General features: G+C 39.0%; 1 protein-coding gene across 2 annotated transcripts in view; it reads left to right on the plus strand.

Annotated features, from left to right (window-relative positions):
- The first annotated feature begins 11,358 nt into the window (after positions 1–11,358).
- The window catches only part of LOC139470856 (protein mono-ADP-ribosyltransferase PARP12-like), a 35,002-nt gene continuing 28,400 nt past the window's right edge, over positions 11,359–17,960 (plus strand). The window contains exons 1-2 of one of the 2 annotated variants that reach the window (XM_071253179.1): positions 11,371–11,437; positions 15,388–15,438. The gene's annotated coding sequence lies outside the window, so the exon portion shown is untranslated. Of the gene's footprint in view, positions 11,438–15,387; positions 15,439–17,960 lie in introns of both variants that reach the window. The other variant, XM_071253178.1, reaches the window with a different exon arrangement.

Raw genomic sequence — 17,960 nt, forward strand, 5'->3', positions numbered from 1 at the left:
ACTTACCTTCTTTCTTGCATGTACATTTGAAATTACATATAGATATTTATCTTCTTTCTTTTGTGAACGTCTGTGTTTTGTTTTATATACCTACCGTTTTTCTTACATGTAATTTTTGAATTAGTTCTTTATACTTAACTTCTTTCTTATATGTACTTTTGGAATGTGTGATATATACTTTCTTTCTTATGTGTACTTTTATGATAGGATATATACTTACCTTCTTTTTTATTTTTACTTTTGGAATTAGTCATATATACTTACCTTCTTTCTTGTGTGTACTTTTGTGATAGGATATATACTTACCTTCTTTCTTCTGTGTACTTTTGGAATTAGTCATATATACTTGCCTTGTTTCTTGTGTGTACTTTTGGAATTAGTCATATATACTTATCTTCTTTCTTGTGTGCACTTTTGGAATTAGTTATACATACTTATCTTCTTTCTTTTGTGTACTGCTGCGTCTTGTTATATATCCCTACCGTTTTTCTTATATGTAGTTTTTGAATTAGTTCTTTATACTTACCTTCTTTCTTATATGTACTTTTGGAATTAGTGATTGTACTTTCTTTCTTATGTGTACTTTTGTGACAGGATGAATACTTACCTTCTTTCTTGTGTGCACTTTTGGAATGAGTCATATATACTTTTCCTCTTTCTTGTGTGCACTTTTGGAATTAGTCATATATACTTATCTTCTTTCTTGTGTGCACTTAGTCATATATACTTATCTTCTTTCTTGTGTGCACTTAGTCATATATACTTATCTTCTTTCTTGTGTGCACTTAGTCATATATACTTATCTTCTTTCTTGTGTGCACTTAGTCATATATACTTATCTTCTTTCTTGTGTGCACTTAGTCATATATACTTATCTTCTTTCTTGTGTGCACTTAGTCATATATACTTATCTTCTTTCTTGTGTGCACTTAGTCATATATACTTATCTTCTTTCTTGTGTGCACTTAGTCATATATACTTATCTTCTTTCTTTTGTGCACTTTTGGAATTAGTCACATATACTTATCTTCTTTCTTGTGTGCACTTTTTGGAATTAGTCATATATACGTATCTTCTTTCTTGTGTGCACATTTGGAATTAGTCATATATACTTACCTTCTTTCTAATGTGTACGTTTATGATAGGATATATACTTACCTTCTTTCTTGTGTGCACTTTTGGAATTAGTCATATATACTTATCTTCTTTCTTTTGTGCACTTTTAGAATTAGTCATATATACTTTTCCTCTTTCTTGTATGCACTTTTGTAATTAGTCATATATACTTATCTTCTTTCTTATGTGTACGTTTGTGATAGGATATATACTTATCTTCTTCCTAATGTGTACGTTTGTGAAAGGACATATACCTACCTTCTTTCTTGTGTGCACTTTTGGAATTAGTCATATATACTTATCTTCTTTCTTTTTTGTACGTTTGGGATCAGTGTATAATGCAGACATACTTATCCCATCCCTAGTATATCTGTCTCACTATGCAGGTGTATAATGCAGACTACGTTTCGCATCCGTTGTATATGTGTCACACCTTGCAGGTGTATCTTGCAGAAAACTTATCCCATCCCTTGTATATGTGTCACACCTTGCAGGTATACACTGCAGAATACTTATGGCATTCCTAGTATATGTGTCACACCTTGCAGGTGTATAATGCAGAATACTTATCCAATCCTTTGTATTTGTGTCACACCTTGCAGGCGTTTACAACAGAATACTGATCCCATCCCTAGTATATGTGTCACACCTTGCAGGTGCATACAACAGAATACTGATCCCATCCCTTGTGTATGTGTCACACCTTGCAGGTGTACACTGCAGAATACTTATCCCATCCTTTGTATTTGTGTCACACCTTGCAGGTGTATACAACAAAATACTTATCCCATCCCTACTATATTTGTCACACCTTGCAGGTGTATAATGCAGAATACTTATCCCATCCTTTGTATATGTGTCACACCTTGCAGGTGTATCTTGCAGAATAATGACCCCACATAGTTGCATGTGCGACACACCTTGCAGGTGTATAATGCAGAATACTTATCCCATCCCTTGTATATGTGTCACACCTTGCAGGTGTACACTGCAGAATGCTTATGCTATCCCTAGTATGTGTGTCACACCTTGCAGGTGTATAATGCAGAATACTCACCCCATCCTTTGTATTTGTGTCACACCTTGCAGGTGTATACAACAGAATACTTATCCCATCCCTTGTATATGTGTCACACCTTGCAGGTGTACACTGCAGAATGCTTATGCTATCCCTAGTATGTGTGTCACACCTTGCAGGTGTATAATGCAGAATACTTACCCCATCCTATGTATTTGTGTCACACCTTGCAGTGTATACAACAGAATACTTATCCCATCCCTTGTATATGTGTCACACCTTGCAGGTTTATCTTGCAGAATACTTATCCCATCCCTTGTATATGTGTCACACCTTGCAGGTGTACACTGCAGAATGCTCACCACATCCTATGTATTTGTGTCACACCTTGCAGGTGTATACAACAGAATACTGATCCCATCCCTTGTATAAGTGTCACGCCTTGCAGGTGTATCTTGCAGAATACTTATGCCATCCCTTGTATATGTGTCACACCTTGCAGATGTACACTGCAGAATACTTATCCCATCCTTTGTATTTGTGTCACACCTTGCAGGTGTATACAACAAAATACTTATCCCATCCCTAGTATATGTGTCACACCTTGCAGTGTATACAACAGAATACTTATCCCATCCTTTGTATATGTGTCACACCTTGCAGGTGTATCTTGCAGAATAATGACCCCACATAGTTGCATGTGCGACACACCTTGCAGGTGTATAATGCAGAATACTTATCCCATCCTTTGTATTTGTGTCACACCTTGCAGGTGTATACAACAGAATACTTATCCCATCCCTTGTATATGTGTCACACCTTGCAGGTGTATCTTGCAGAATACTTATCCCATCCCTTGTATATGTGTCACACCTTGCAGGTGTACACTGCAGAATGCTTATGCTATCCCTTGTATGTGTGTCACACGTTGCAGGTGTATAATGCAGAATACTCACCCCATCCAATGTATTTGTGTCACACCTTGCAGTGTATACAACAGAATACTTATCCCATCCCCACTATATGTGTCACACCTTGCAGGTTTATCTTGCAGAATACTCATGCCATCCCTTGTATTATGTGTCACACCTTGCAGGTGTACACTGCAGAATGCGTATGCTATCCCTAGTATATGTGTCACACCTTGCAGGTGTATAATGCAGAATACTCACCCCATCCTATGTATTTGTGTCACACCTTGCAGGTGTATACAACAGAATACTGATCCCATTCCTTGTATGTGTGTCACACCTTGCAGGTGTATCTTGCAGAATACCTATGCCATCCCTTGTATATGTGTCACACCTTGCAGGTGTACACTGCAGAATACTTATGCCATCCCTAGTATATGTGTCACACCTTGCAGGTATACACTGCAGAATACTTATGGCATTTCTAGTATATGTGTCACACCTTGCAGGTGTATACAACAGAATACTGATCCCATCCCTTGTATATGTGTCACACCTTGCAGGTGTATCTTGCAGAATACTTATGACCATCCCTTGTATATGTGTCACAGCTTGCAGGTGTACACTGCAGAATACTTATGGCATCCCTAGTATATGTGTCACACCTTGCAGGTGTACACTGCAGAATACTTATGGCATTCCTACTATATGTGTCACACCTTGCAGGTGTATACAACAGAATACTGATCCCATCCCTTGTATATGTGTCACACCTTGCAGGTGTATACAACAGAATACTGATCCAATCCCTTGTATATGTGTCACAGCTTGCAGGTGTACACTGCAGAATACTTATTCCATCCCTTGTATATGTGTCACACCTTGCAGGTGTACACTGCAGAATACTTATGCCATTCCTAGTATATGTGTCACACCTTGCAGGTGTATAATGCAGAATACTCACCCCATCCTATGTATTTGTGTCACACCTTGCAGTGTATACAACAGAATACTTATCCCATCCCTTGTATATGTGTCACACCTTGCAGGTTTATCTTGCAGAATACTTATGCCATCCCTTGTATTATGTGTCACACCTTGCAGGTCTACACTGCAGAATACTTATGGCATTCCTAGTATATGTGTCACACCTTGCAGGTGTATACAATAGAATACTGATGCCATCCCTTGTATATGTGTCACACCTTGCAGGTGTACACTGCAGAATACTTATGCCATCCCTTGTATATGTGTCACACCTTGCAGGTGTACACTGCAGAATACTTATGCCATCCCTAGTATATGTGTCACACCTTGCAGGTGTACACTGCAGAATACTTATGGCATTCCTAGTATATGTGTCACACCTTGCAGGTGTATACAACAGAATACTTATGCCATCCCTAGCATATGTGTCACACCTTGCAGGTGTACACTTCAGAATACTTATGCCATTCCTAGTATATGTGTCACACCTTGCAGGTATACACTGCAGAATACTTATGGCATTCCTAGTATATGTGTCACACCTTGCAGGTGTATAATGCAGAATACTTATCCAATCCTTTGTATTTGTGTCACACCTTGCAGGCGTTTACAACAGAATACTGATCCCATCCCTAGTATATGTGTCACACCTTGCAGGTGCATACAACAGAATACTGATCCCATCCCTTGTGTATGTGTCACACCTTGCAGGTGTACACTGCAGAATACTTATCCCATCCTTTGTATTTGTGTCACACCTTGCAGGTGTATACAACAAAATACTTATCCCATCCCTACTATATTTGTCACACCTTGCAGGTGTATAATGCAGAATACTTATCCCATCCTTTGTATATGTGTCACACCTTGCAGGTGTATCTTGCAGAATAATGACCCCACATAGTTGCATGTGCGACACACCTTGCAGGTGTATAATGCAGAATACTTATCCCATCCCTTGTATATGTGTCACACCTTGCAGGTGTACACTGCAGAATGCTTATGCTATCCCTAGTATGTGTGTCACACCTTGCAGGTGTATAATGCAGAATACTCACCCCATCCTTTGTATTTGTGTCACACCTTGCAGGTGTATACAACAGAATACTTATCCCATCCCTTGTATATGTGTCACACCTTGCAGGTGTACACTGCAGAATGCTTATGCTATCCCTAGTATGTGTGTCACACCTTGCAGGTGTATAATGCAGAATACTTACCCCATCCTATGTATTTGTGTCACACCTTGCAGTGTATACAACAGAATACTTATCCCATCCCTTGTATATGTGTCACACCTTGCAGGTTTATCTTGCAGAATACTTATCCCATCCCTTGTATATGTGTCACACCTTGCAGGTGTACACTGCAGAATGCTCACCACATCCTATGTATTTGTGTCACACCTTGCAGGTGTATACAACAGAATACTGATCCCATCCCTTGTATAAGTGTCACGCCTTGCAGGTGTATCTTGCAGAATACTTATGCCATCCCTTGTATATGTGTCACACCTTGCAGATGTACACTGCAGAATACTTATCCCATCCTTTGTATTTGTGTCACACCTTGCAGGTGTATACAACAAAATACTTATCCCATCCCTAGTATATGTGTCACTTCTTGCAGTGTATACAACAGAATACTTATCCCATCCTTTGTATATGTGTCACACCTTGCAGGTGTATCTTGCAGAATAATGACCCCACATAGTTGCATGTGCGACACACCTTGCAGGTGTATAATGCAGAATACTTATCCCATCCTTTGTATTTGTGTCACACCTTGCAGGTGTATACAACAGAATACTTATCCCATCCCTTGTATATGTGTCACACCTTGCAGGTGTATCTTGCAGAATACTTATCCCATCCCTTGTATATGTGTCACACCTTGCAGGTGTACACTGCAGAATGCTTATGCTATCACTTGTATGTGTGTCACACGTTGCAGGTGTATAATGCAGAATACTCACCCCATCCTATGTATTTGTGTCACACCTTGCAGTGTATACAACAGAATACTTATCCCATCCCCACTATATGTGTCACACCTTGCAGGTTTATCTTGCAGAATACTCATGCCATCCCTTGTATTATGTGTCACACCTTGCAGGTGTACACTGCAGAATGCGTATGCTATCCCTAGTATATGTGTCACACCTTGCAGGTGTATAATGCAGAATACTCACCCCATCCTATGTATTTGTGTCACACCTTGCAGGTGTACACTGCAGAATACTTATGCCATCCCTAGTATATGTGTCACACCTTGCAGGTATACACTGCAGAATACTTATGGCATTTCTAGTATATGTGTCACACCTTGCAGGTGTATACAACAGAATACTGATCCCATCCCTTGTATATGTGTCACACCTTGCAGGTGTATCTTGCAGAATACTTATGACCATCCCTTGTATATGTGTCACAGCTTGCAGGTGTACACTGTAGAATACTTATGGCATCCCTAGTATATGTGTCACACCTTGCAGGTGTACACTGCAGAATACTTATGGCATTCCTACTATATGTGTCACACCTTGCAGGTGTATACAACAGAATACTGATCCCATCCCTTGTATATGTGTCACACCTTGCAGGTGTATACAACAGAATACTGATCCAATCCCTTGTATATGTGTCACAGCTTGCAGGTGTACACTGCAGAATACTTATTCCATCCCTTGTATATGTGTCACACCTTGCAGGTGTACACTGCAGAATACTTATGCCATTCCTAGTATATGTGTCACACCTTGCAGGTGTATAATGCAGAATACTCACCCCATCCTATGTATTTGTGTCACACCTTGCAGTGTATACAACAGAATACTTATCCCATCCCTTGTATATGTGTCACACCTTGCAGGTTTATCTTGCAGAATACTTATGCCATCCCTTGTATTATGTGTCACACCTTGCAGGTCTACACTGCAGAATACTTATGGCATTCCTAGTATATGTGTCACACCTTGCAGGTGTATACAACAGAATACTGATGCCATCCCTTGTATATGTGTCACACCTTGCAGGTGTACACTGCAGAATACTTATGCCATCCCTTGTATATGTGTCACACCTTGCAGGTGTACACTGCAGAATACTTATGCCATCCCTAGTATATGTGTCACACCTTGCAGGTGTACACTGCAGAATACTTATGGCATTCCTAGTATATGTGTCACACCTTGCAGGTGTATACAACAGAATACTTATGCCATCCCTAGTATATGTGTCACACCTTGCAGGTGTACACTTCAGAATACTTATGCCATCCCTAGTATATGTGTCACACCTTGCAGGTGTACACTGCAGAATACTTATGCCATTCCTAGTATATGTGTCACTCCTTGCAGGTGTTCACTGCAGAATACTTATCCCATCCCTTGTATTTGTATATGTGTCACACCTTGCAAGTGTAGACAACAAAATATACCATCCGTTGTATATGAGACACACTTTGCAGGTGTATAATACAGAATACTTGTCACATTCCCTTGTATTTGATACACATCATGCATATGTATAATACTTATCCCATCAAATGTATATGAGACACTCCTTGCCGGTGTATAATACAGAATACGGATCCCACCCCTTGCATATGTGTCACACCTTGCGGGTGTTTAATGCAGAATTCTATTCATGTCTCTAACACATGAGACACTCCTTGCAGGTGTATAATGCAGGATTCTATTCATTTCTCTAACACATGAGACACACCTTGCAGGTGTGTAATGCAGGATTCTATTCATTTCTCTAACACATGAGACACTCCTTGCAGGTGTATAATGCAGGATTCTATTCATGTCTCTAACACATGAGACACACCTTGCAGGTGTGTAATGCAGGATTCTATTCATGTCTCTAACACATGAGAGACTCCTTGCAGGTGTGTAATGCAGAACACTTATCCCATCCCTTGTTTTTGAGGTACACCTTGATGCCAGCCCGTCTTAGACACGTAACAAGAACCTGCTCTCATCCGACCGGTGGATCTTCCCCATGTCCTCTGGTTCTAGACACCATGATATACGGCCCCTGCAATGACGATCTGACTGCATAGGGCGCTTGATCACCCTCCTTGATCTTGCTGATTTGAGTCGATATTTCAATGACCAATTTTCTGTTTGTGATCCAGTCCTCCCCCAGACAGGTGCGCGTGACAACGGGTTGTTGGCTATCCAAGCGATCTTCGTGTCACAAGAGGCCGTCCAGACCTTGGATGGTCCTTTACCTCATTACTTTGTGAATGTTTACATGTCATTACGCTTTCATCCGGACGACCAACATGCTTGTAGGACATTCGTGCATTAATCATCCTTTTTCTTCGTCACTTTTCGCCATCAGATAAACCGCTGTGTTGTTTTACTAAGTCCATGAATTCGAGCATGTTGGCGTGCGGGAGGGTTGGCGTGCAGGAGGATTGGGAGATTATCATATGCTACCTTGGTTTTGTGTATATGTAACCTACGCTATATAACCATGTCCTACTTAGCTGTTGATGACTTACGAGCACCTGTACTTAAACGTCGCATTAAAAGAATTAAAAAGTTGAATTCCATTTGTCATTATCTTTTAAATGTCTATTAAAATCATAACGGTGAAATAAATACATGTACGAAATGATTAAAATAAAAGCGACAAAATTCTTTCCATATTCATAAGAAGTCAACCAGTCGATTGTGCGATATCCTGAGCATGTGCATGAATCTCTATCAAAAAGGCATAACTCCAGGTTTTCACGAAAAGATGAGCGTGTCCTGCTTCACTGGAAAGCAACTATCTGGGCATTGACACAAAATTATATCTTGGAATGATGGGTGAACCTAGAACATTTGATCTCTCTTAGCAACAATTTCCACACCTGTTTTATCACATCTGAAATATGTGCCAACATCCAGGAGAGTTTTAGAGCCAGCTGGCAAACTGATGTACAGAGAACTCACAGCAGGAGTAGTGTGGGAGGAAACAAGTTCAGACTGTACAGACATTTAAGAGTGGTATTTGTGTTGACCCATATATTTTGAACTCGATTCCCAGGAGTAATAGAAGTGCCTTAGCCAAATTCAGAAGCGGAGTAGCCCCAATACACTTCGTGACTGGACGATACACAAATACTCCGGTGGAGGAGAGAACGTGTTTTTACTGTAAGGATGAAGTTGTGGATGAAATCCATGTTTTATTACACTGACCCCTTTATAATGATATACGTTTTACCCTCTTAAGTAAATGTGTGGATAAATGTTGTACTTTTAATGATTTTACAGATGTACAGAAAGTTAGTTTCATCTTTGCCCATCCGGATGTTGTTTTTTATTCCGCCAAAACCTGCAAACTTTTAATACAGAAGCGGAAACAAGTTTTATACAATAATCGGTAATGGTTTTATTTTGTGTATATTTTATGATATTTCAATGGTATATTTTCTATGTTCTTAGTTTTGTAGTGATAACCTTTTATGTGTATATAGTTTTATGTTTTGTGTATTTTTAGTTCATAAATAGTCTCTCGTAACCCTTAAAGGGTGGCTAACTTTTTATTGCATTTTGTATAGCATATTTTTACCCTGTACTTGTGAAGTGAGACTTAAATATATTATCTGTCTGTCTGTCTGGGTACTCGATCTCTGTGAGCGACCCTGTCGCCCGTAAATCTCATGTATCACATTGTAGCGCTTGGCATAAAACCCCCCACAAATATTAGGTATCTAATCTAGTGTTAGACTACCTCAAATGACAAAATACAGAAGGGTTATCTCCTGTAATTTTCATTCCAAAACGAATGCGTTATTGCAAGGTTTTTAATTAAAAAAAACACTGTAGGAAATCGGAGTTGGGTATTTAATAATAGAATACACAGTCGGGTTATCCGGCCGTGACAAGGAGGTATGAAACAGCAGTGGCGAATAAGTTTGGTTAACGTTGTTTGACGAGGCGCTCAGCAATAGTGTAGCTCTTTGACCCCGGTGTGTAATAATATTTTGGACCTGACATGCCAGTGATCAATATTTATGTGCAAAGTCCAGCGTCACAGGGTACGACGACTTGCGATCTACCTGATCACAGAGCCTGACCACCCGATCCATTTAATCGCCTCTCCCGGTAATCGTAGTTTACGGCGGATGAGTAAAGCAAATCTGGGTCTACATACTTTCAGTATTAGCCGTCATATACTGTTACAGACTTAGCACAAGTCTAATCTTTTGTTTGTTTGTTTGTTGTTTTACGCCGCACTCAGCAATATTCCAGCTATATGACGGCGGTCTGTAAATAATCAAGTCTGTACCAGACAATATAGTGATTGAACACATAAGCATCGATCCAAGCAATTGGGATACGATAACATGCATCAACCAAGTCAGCGAGCCTGACCACCCGTTAGTTGCCTTTTACGGCAAGCATGGGTTGAAAACCTATTTTATCCCGGATCTTCATGGGTCACAAGTTCAAGCACGAGATATAACGTCACAGTATCCAATAGTGTAACGGGAAGTCACTTCCTGAATTCACAACACACGCTCTTCGCTTGTGTTTGTCCCTTTGTCAGTCTACGATATACTGCTCAAAAGAATTTAAGGACCACCCGATTTTTTCATATTACTATTAAACCCGTGAATAAGTCTTCAGCAACACATGCTTGCCGTAAAAGGCGACTATGCTTGTCGTAAGAGGCGACTAACGGGTTTGGGTGGTCAGGCTCGCTGACTTGGTTGATGCATGTCGTCGATTCCAAGTGCGTGGATCGATGCTCATGTTGCCAATCACTGGATTGTCTGGTCCAGACTCGATTATTTACAGACCGCCGTCATATAGCTGGAATATTGCTGAGTGCGGCGTTGAACAACAAACAAACATATTACTATTGTTAATCTGTCATGGGTAAACGAGAAAATCCCGTTTGATATATATATATATATATATATATATATATATATATATATATATATATATATATATAGAACCCTGTTGATATTACCTGTACGTTTTTAAAACAATGTTGATGTAAGCTGTATGTTTCAAACATGTTGATATTACCTGCATGTTTTCACAACCCTGTTGATCTTAGTTGTATGTTTACACAACCTCAATTCAGCTTTAGATAATGCGTGCTGTATGCATTGTATGTGTTAAAATAGCACACATAACTCAAGTGTATGCATTCCAGGTACCTACTTTCGTTATTGGACAATGTAATTGAATTTGATATCAAACCCGAACTCACTTGTATGTATTTAAGCGACCTACTTTCGGTTTGTTGTAACTGAGTTTATTCTATTCTATTCTATTCGAGAGTGACGCAAGGTCTCGATGACACAGCACTGCGAGTCGGTGGTGGACATTTCTCGATCATTGTACCGGAACTCAGTGTACTGCATATGACACATCTATGACATTTTACAGGTAGGTTTGGTTTACTCCGTACTACCCCTCTGTACATGCATGTTACAAGGATATATTTTACTTATAATGCTACCTTGTTTCTATGTGTTTTCAATTCTAATGTGCTGCGTATGGTGAAATGCCATGAAAGGGACACTTTGAGTTAGTTTACTATATGTCTATTTCAGCATATATGTTAAAGGATTAGGAAATAAGGGTTCATCATTTCTGTGTTCAATGTGTCATGTTTGTGAGATAAATATTATAATTCCTTCAGAGATAATTCATTTTAGCATACTGTGTGCGTATTTCCTTGAAATACCGCAAGTCATCCCGTATGCCTATTTTCACGGCCGAAACCCCATACCCGAGAGAGTGAGAGCTTGTTCATTGTGCGTGTGCGATCAGCTGAAAGATCACAAAAGAGCGGTGCATTGAGGAAAACTCTTTTGTCAACATGACCTATTGTTTGTCATTCGGGTACAATTCAAATTCAGTGAACAATCCTGGGGTGCACTTCCACGAATTGTCACGAGAATGAGACCAAGCAAGGAGAAAGGCCGCGTTGATCTGGCGGACCCGCGTAAACAAAGTAATATGTGCTCCTACGAATGAGTAGTATAGGTAATGGGGGTTCTGCCGCAACCCCACCGGAGCCAGATTTATATACCTATACTGCAACTACAGATGGAATTTTTTATGCAAAAATGATGATGTGATTCAACGATCATCATGGGTCGTATTAAAAGAATCATCAATATTAATCAATAATGGATAAAATTTACTATAGCCCACGAGGATATTGGAAAGATATAGGAGCAATAAAAAACATAAGCCACCGCGGCTAAGGTATCTAAAGATGTGGCCAAGGATTGGTTAAAGAAACAAGCGATGTGGCAAATATACTTACCAGCACCGTGTTATATACCGAGGTAGAAATCTGATATTTTTACAACGAATAAAGTTCATCATGCTGACCTCTTGTTTCTCGCCCACAATAAGGTATATATACGCTTAAACAGTAGTGGATATGGCTAGTCGGTACAAAGAGGGTGATCCATTAACCTCGAAAGATTCAACAGAAGTAGGTAATGCATTGAGCCACATATATAAACGCAGACCACTAAAATAGCCCAAGCTATTTCAAGTAGATCCCGGTCGCGAGTTGTGGGATCAGTAGCTAAACTGTTAACAAAACACGATGTCGAAATCAGGGGTGGTGAAAAAGAGGCCCACCGTAGTCAAGCTATCGTTGAAAGATTTAACCGGACATTTGCGTTTGTTTGGCTATCAGTATGGGATTGAAATGAAATCGGAACGATTAAGATCAGCTGAATGGGTGACACGATTATCAGCTGTTGTATCAACGCTGAATAATGAAGTAACGAGATTAATCGGGAAGAAACCATCCAATGCGATTGAAATGAAATCTGTGACTTCCGAATCTTCAGCACCGAGGAGAGGCAAAGAACAAAATCTTCCGGATAGAGTAAGCGTAAGATATTTATACCAGCCCGGTGAACTCGAAGGAGGCCAACATCACGCAACCGATCCGATTTGGTCCCTTAAGTTATATAACATTAGTTGATTGGTTACGAAAGAAGGCGAGCCTATTCTTTTCTTAAAGATGGACCGGGCAGGGCATTTGTACGAGAAGAGTTGCTCATAGTTCCCAACGATACATTATTACCACCCTAAGTAACCATAAGCATAGGTATGTTACATCATCCTTATTAATCCATCTCTTTGTATCTAAAGGGGATAATGATGTCTTGTTCATTCTTAATCCATAATCCTGTGATTGACACTTCTTAAAGAGTTCATCTTGTGTTTAAATGTTCATTTAATAATGCTTCTTTGTACTGTTTGTGTTTGATATGCTTTTTTACCCCATACTTCTTAACAGCCTTAGCTTTTCTTATCCCTCCATTATCGGACTTCTTTATAGAATACATCTTAGGTCTTAATCCGACATACTCAGCAAAAGGGGTCCCAGCACATTCATCCTTCATCTTACCTAACACCTTTTTATTTACTATGCTGTGCAGTGGATTATCTTTTGGGTAATCGCTCGTGTCGTACATATCTGTTTTTTCTACCATATCTTTATACACATCCTCGGTTTGTATTTCCTTCAACAAAGAATCTGTGTCGGTATATAACACCTCGCATATATCACCATATTGCTGCTTAAGTTCGTTGTGATAAAAGTCATACATTAAGTGTTTTGACAAGTCAAGAATACTCATACCTACACCGGCCTGTTGAATTTTATATTACTCTTCTGCATATTTAGTGCGGCTAAGTCGTTATCAAATATCTTGCTTCTGTTAAAAGCCGGGCTGGCTATAAGTTTCCTAAGTCTTTCTTCCCCATTAGATCTGACCAATTTAACATCAACACGCTCCCTCAAATTCTCCATTGTTTTACCAAATACTGAGTTATTCATGAGCTTATATAGATTCTTTTCGAAATCGCTGGTAGCCATCTTTCTTAAATCTGTGTTCAGCCTTATATACATGTAGGGCTCAATCCAAGGGCTTTGATCAAACTTTAGAACTCTGTGTATTTTCTTTAGTTCTATGCCTAACGATAGATATAACTGGAGATTTCTGTAGTGATTTCCATCAAATTTGGTACAAGTTTTTCTACCTTAGTTAACATAGTATTACCCATCACTGAGTGTTTATAGTGTTTGGGTTATCAGTCATTGCTATTTTTAGCTACACAATAACTATGCATAATCCATGATCTATTGTAACCATAATCTTTATTCACCATTAATCTTTCGAGAGCTAGCGGATAACTGTTATGGTCTTTGTGCAACGAATTTGGATATTCCAGATAAACTTCTAGTTTGTTTCCTTTATCGGAATCTGTGGCAATATCATTCACATCAATATCAGTCACATCGACCCACTCAAAACCACCCATGGGTAAAGGTTGACTCAAAGCCCATCCATACAAATTGTTGGCGTTGAGACATAATATGTGTGTGTCCGGTTTATTCGGAACATATCCTTCTACAAATTTATTATTAGCCTTAGAATACCTTTCGCCGCCATCGATATACCACCTGTAAATCCTTTCTCAATAAACAAGTGCATATCATAATCAGTGAGTAGTTTTAGTTCTACACGGGTCTTCTTCAACCATTCATCACACGATAGTCCGGGACTGGAATAGTACCATGCCGGGTCTAAACCGTATTGTTTTAAACATGTCTTTCTAAATATATCGAAAATATAAGAGTACATTGGTTTTTAAGTACAGGTCGTGATAATCATCTCAATTCTTACAACCTAATTTATCCCAGACCGTCAGAGCGTGTTCATATTTGGCATCAGTTATTTTTGATTCTGTTAAGTTACTATAGAATGATTCAAGGGGTGGTAATTTAGTTTCGTCGAATCTTGACCAATCATCCATATATTCGTAGGGATATGCACCTTTTCTTAGCAACAAATGACGAGTTAACCAATCGGTATATTGATTTGTTATTGCAAAGTCATCGGGATTGTTTGCATCAGCTAAATTGTCCAGGGAAGATAACAGAAACTGTATGGAGTCTATGAATCTAAGTCTGTTACTTTGCTTTGTTCTACCTTTCCCATCCTTGTCTGTATAATGTATAGTTTTAGTCAACGAGAATGATATGTATTTTTCCATATTATTAGGTATGCACGTTAAGCCGCCACCGGTCTTTGAGATTGCATGATGAGATGTGAATCATATCCTCCCAGATTATGAAACACAACGGGGATGGGTATTGTTTGAGAATTCATTTTTAGATTCAAGTTACACTCATTATCTGTGACGTAGCAATGATCTCTTACCGAATCCCCATTCAGGGGTTTATTACAAATATGACAACTCGTTGACTTGTTATAGGCCCTCCAATCATCCCTCGTCATACACATGTGTTTCTTACTCGATACATTTTCCCTGATTATTCTCTCTTCATTTTGTAGATATTCTAGGAACTTTCCCGCTGCATCGGGACCTCTGTAAATCACGGGCAGGTTTGTTTTCCCATCACACCTTACAACTATATAACCAAACCCACAAGGAATATGTTCTTGAGTTTTGTATGAAAACTACAATCAGTATTGTGTTCTGTATTTTCTACTGGTTTGATAAGTGCTTCGAGGTCAGCGTAAATTATGTACGGTAATGGGATTTGATTTCAATAATGTTCAAATCTTAATATATTTTTTCCCTCTTTAGGCATATCAATCCACATAGCAGTCTGTCCAACACCTCTGCAATCTTCTTTATGCGCTTCTAATAGATCTTGTCTGCTGTACCCATGTAGGCATCTTTCACCGAACTATTTCTTTTCCTAATGGGTTGTTTGATCGTATAATAGTCTGCTTAAACTCTTTATCCATGTATAATGATATTTACCATCTTTTTCGATCAGAAATGAATTGATTCCGGGAATATGTTCTAAGGCGGAGATTATCCTGTGTACAACAATTCCTTTATGAGAATGTATTTTGATTTTCCCCCTTATCAATTTGTGAGATTGGTGTAGGTTCGTCAATACCATCAAGGTTGAGTCTGTCGTTTTGGGGATAACTCGAAGGTCTATTTGCAATTTTAGAATCTACGGGGAGCAATGCAGATCTTATCATCATTCTGAAACAGTCATCGCCTTTATTTTTTACATTAATTATGTCTTTTTTCTTCTTATAATACGTGGGTAAATGTATCATGGTTAACATTTATACTAAGTTATCTTATAATAATTAGATCTACATCAAGTGCTTTTATGAGTTATCATGGTGTAATATTTATACACCATTTCATATAATTATAGTTTAGCAAGTAATAATTATCATCAGGTAAAATGCATATATAAAATATCAGTAGTTTCAGTTATAGCTTTTTAGATGGTTGCTAGCCGAAGGTATCAAGATCCCATCTCCCAGACAAAGGATATTTATTTAAGTATATCTGTCATCACCTACCGGGGTATATTAGAATAACATTACTTCAATTAAGACTCATTAAGGATTAGCCCCATACAAGCTCGTCTATTGTGCATTAAGGATTAGCCCCCATACAAGCTCGTCTATAGGGCATTAAGGATTAGCCCCACACAAGCTCATCTATAGTGACACCCTAATCTCTTTCAAGCATCCAGTAAATATGTCAACAAGATTAGTGCCAGTCCAACAGGATTAACAGGATTTAGTATTCCCCTCTGTCCAGCCATCCATTTAGCATAGGACACAACCAATCGTGTATCAACCAATCACATTCCTTTCTATTGTTCAAACTTTCATTAAATACATACTGTAGCCAAGTTCTAGCAGAGAAGGGGTTTGACTCTCTTACAAAGCAGACCTCTCTCCCACAGCCCAGAGTGTGTACCGACTCTCTGTGGCACCCTCAGTTATTATCTAAGCATAAATTGTAAATTGTTAATTGTTCTTGTAAATAAAATTGTGATTAGTCTCCTGTGACTCTGGCTCTTTGCTGACTAATTCCCCAAGAAAACCAGCACGTCATTTGGAAGGTATTGTTCACCTAGAACAGTTCCATGATAATTTGGCGGAGAATCATCGTTTTCGGAATCACGGAGTCCAGGAACTATTTACAACCAGCTACAAGAACCCATTGGAGGACATGTCCAACCGTGATCATCTGATGGAATAACAAGCAAGCTGCATCTACCTCTGACCTCAACACTGGATTAAAGACAACCAACTCCTGCAAAGACACCAACAACGAAAGAAAAAGTCTTCAAATATTGTAAGTACTACATTGTTGATTACTTGTCTTTCTTTAATTTAGTACGGTACATACTAATAGGTGTCATGGCAAATATGGAGTCTGGTATGGAAAGTAACTTTGAAAGTGAAATTCCAACAGTGTCTTTAGTTACGCCCCTTGCCAAAAGTGTAATTCAGGCAAAATTTGGCACAAAAACAACAAATTGTTTAGTAGATACAGGGGCATCCATTTGTTGTATTTCGTCTGCTTTTCTGAGCACAGCTTTTGAAAACCTTACTCTTGGAAACTCACCCTTTCCACAGGTTAAAGGTGTTGGCGGCGAATTGCATAAAGTGTTAGGTTCAGTTGTGTTAGATTTTGTCATTGAGGATCAGGAATTTTCTCAAAGATTCTATGTTCTGCCTACACTACCAGAAGCAGTGATACTAGGTGAGAACTTCCTTGATGACAATGATGCAGTCTTAGATTATAGCTGTCATTCCTTGATACTTAACAACAGCACCTCAGATAGGCAATATATCAATTTCATAGCCAATTCAGTGCAAGAGATTAGTGGATTAGCAAAAACAATAGATCAGATTTACATCCCCCCTCAGAGTGAAATTCATTTCAAGGTTAGACTATCAGAGGTCAAAGCGGATTCCCTCATCCTCATTGAACCCATTGCTTCCCTCACTGCTCATTCTGAAGTAGCAGGTGGTAGAACTCTTTCCAAAGTGAAATGCAAAACTGCTACATTTAGGCTTATGAATCCCTCCCAAGAAGAAAAAGTTCTTGACAAGGGTACAGTTGTAGGCAAATT

Source organism: Haliotis cracherodii, unplaced genomic scaffold, assembly GCF_022045235.1.
Source record: "Haliotis cracherodii isolate W230 unplaced genomic scaffold, xgHalCrac1.p SCAF_21, whole genome shotgun sequence".
Lineage (NCBI taxonomy): Eukaryota > Metazoa > Mollusca > Gastropoda > Lepetellida > Haliotidae > Haliotis > Haliotis cracherodii.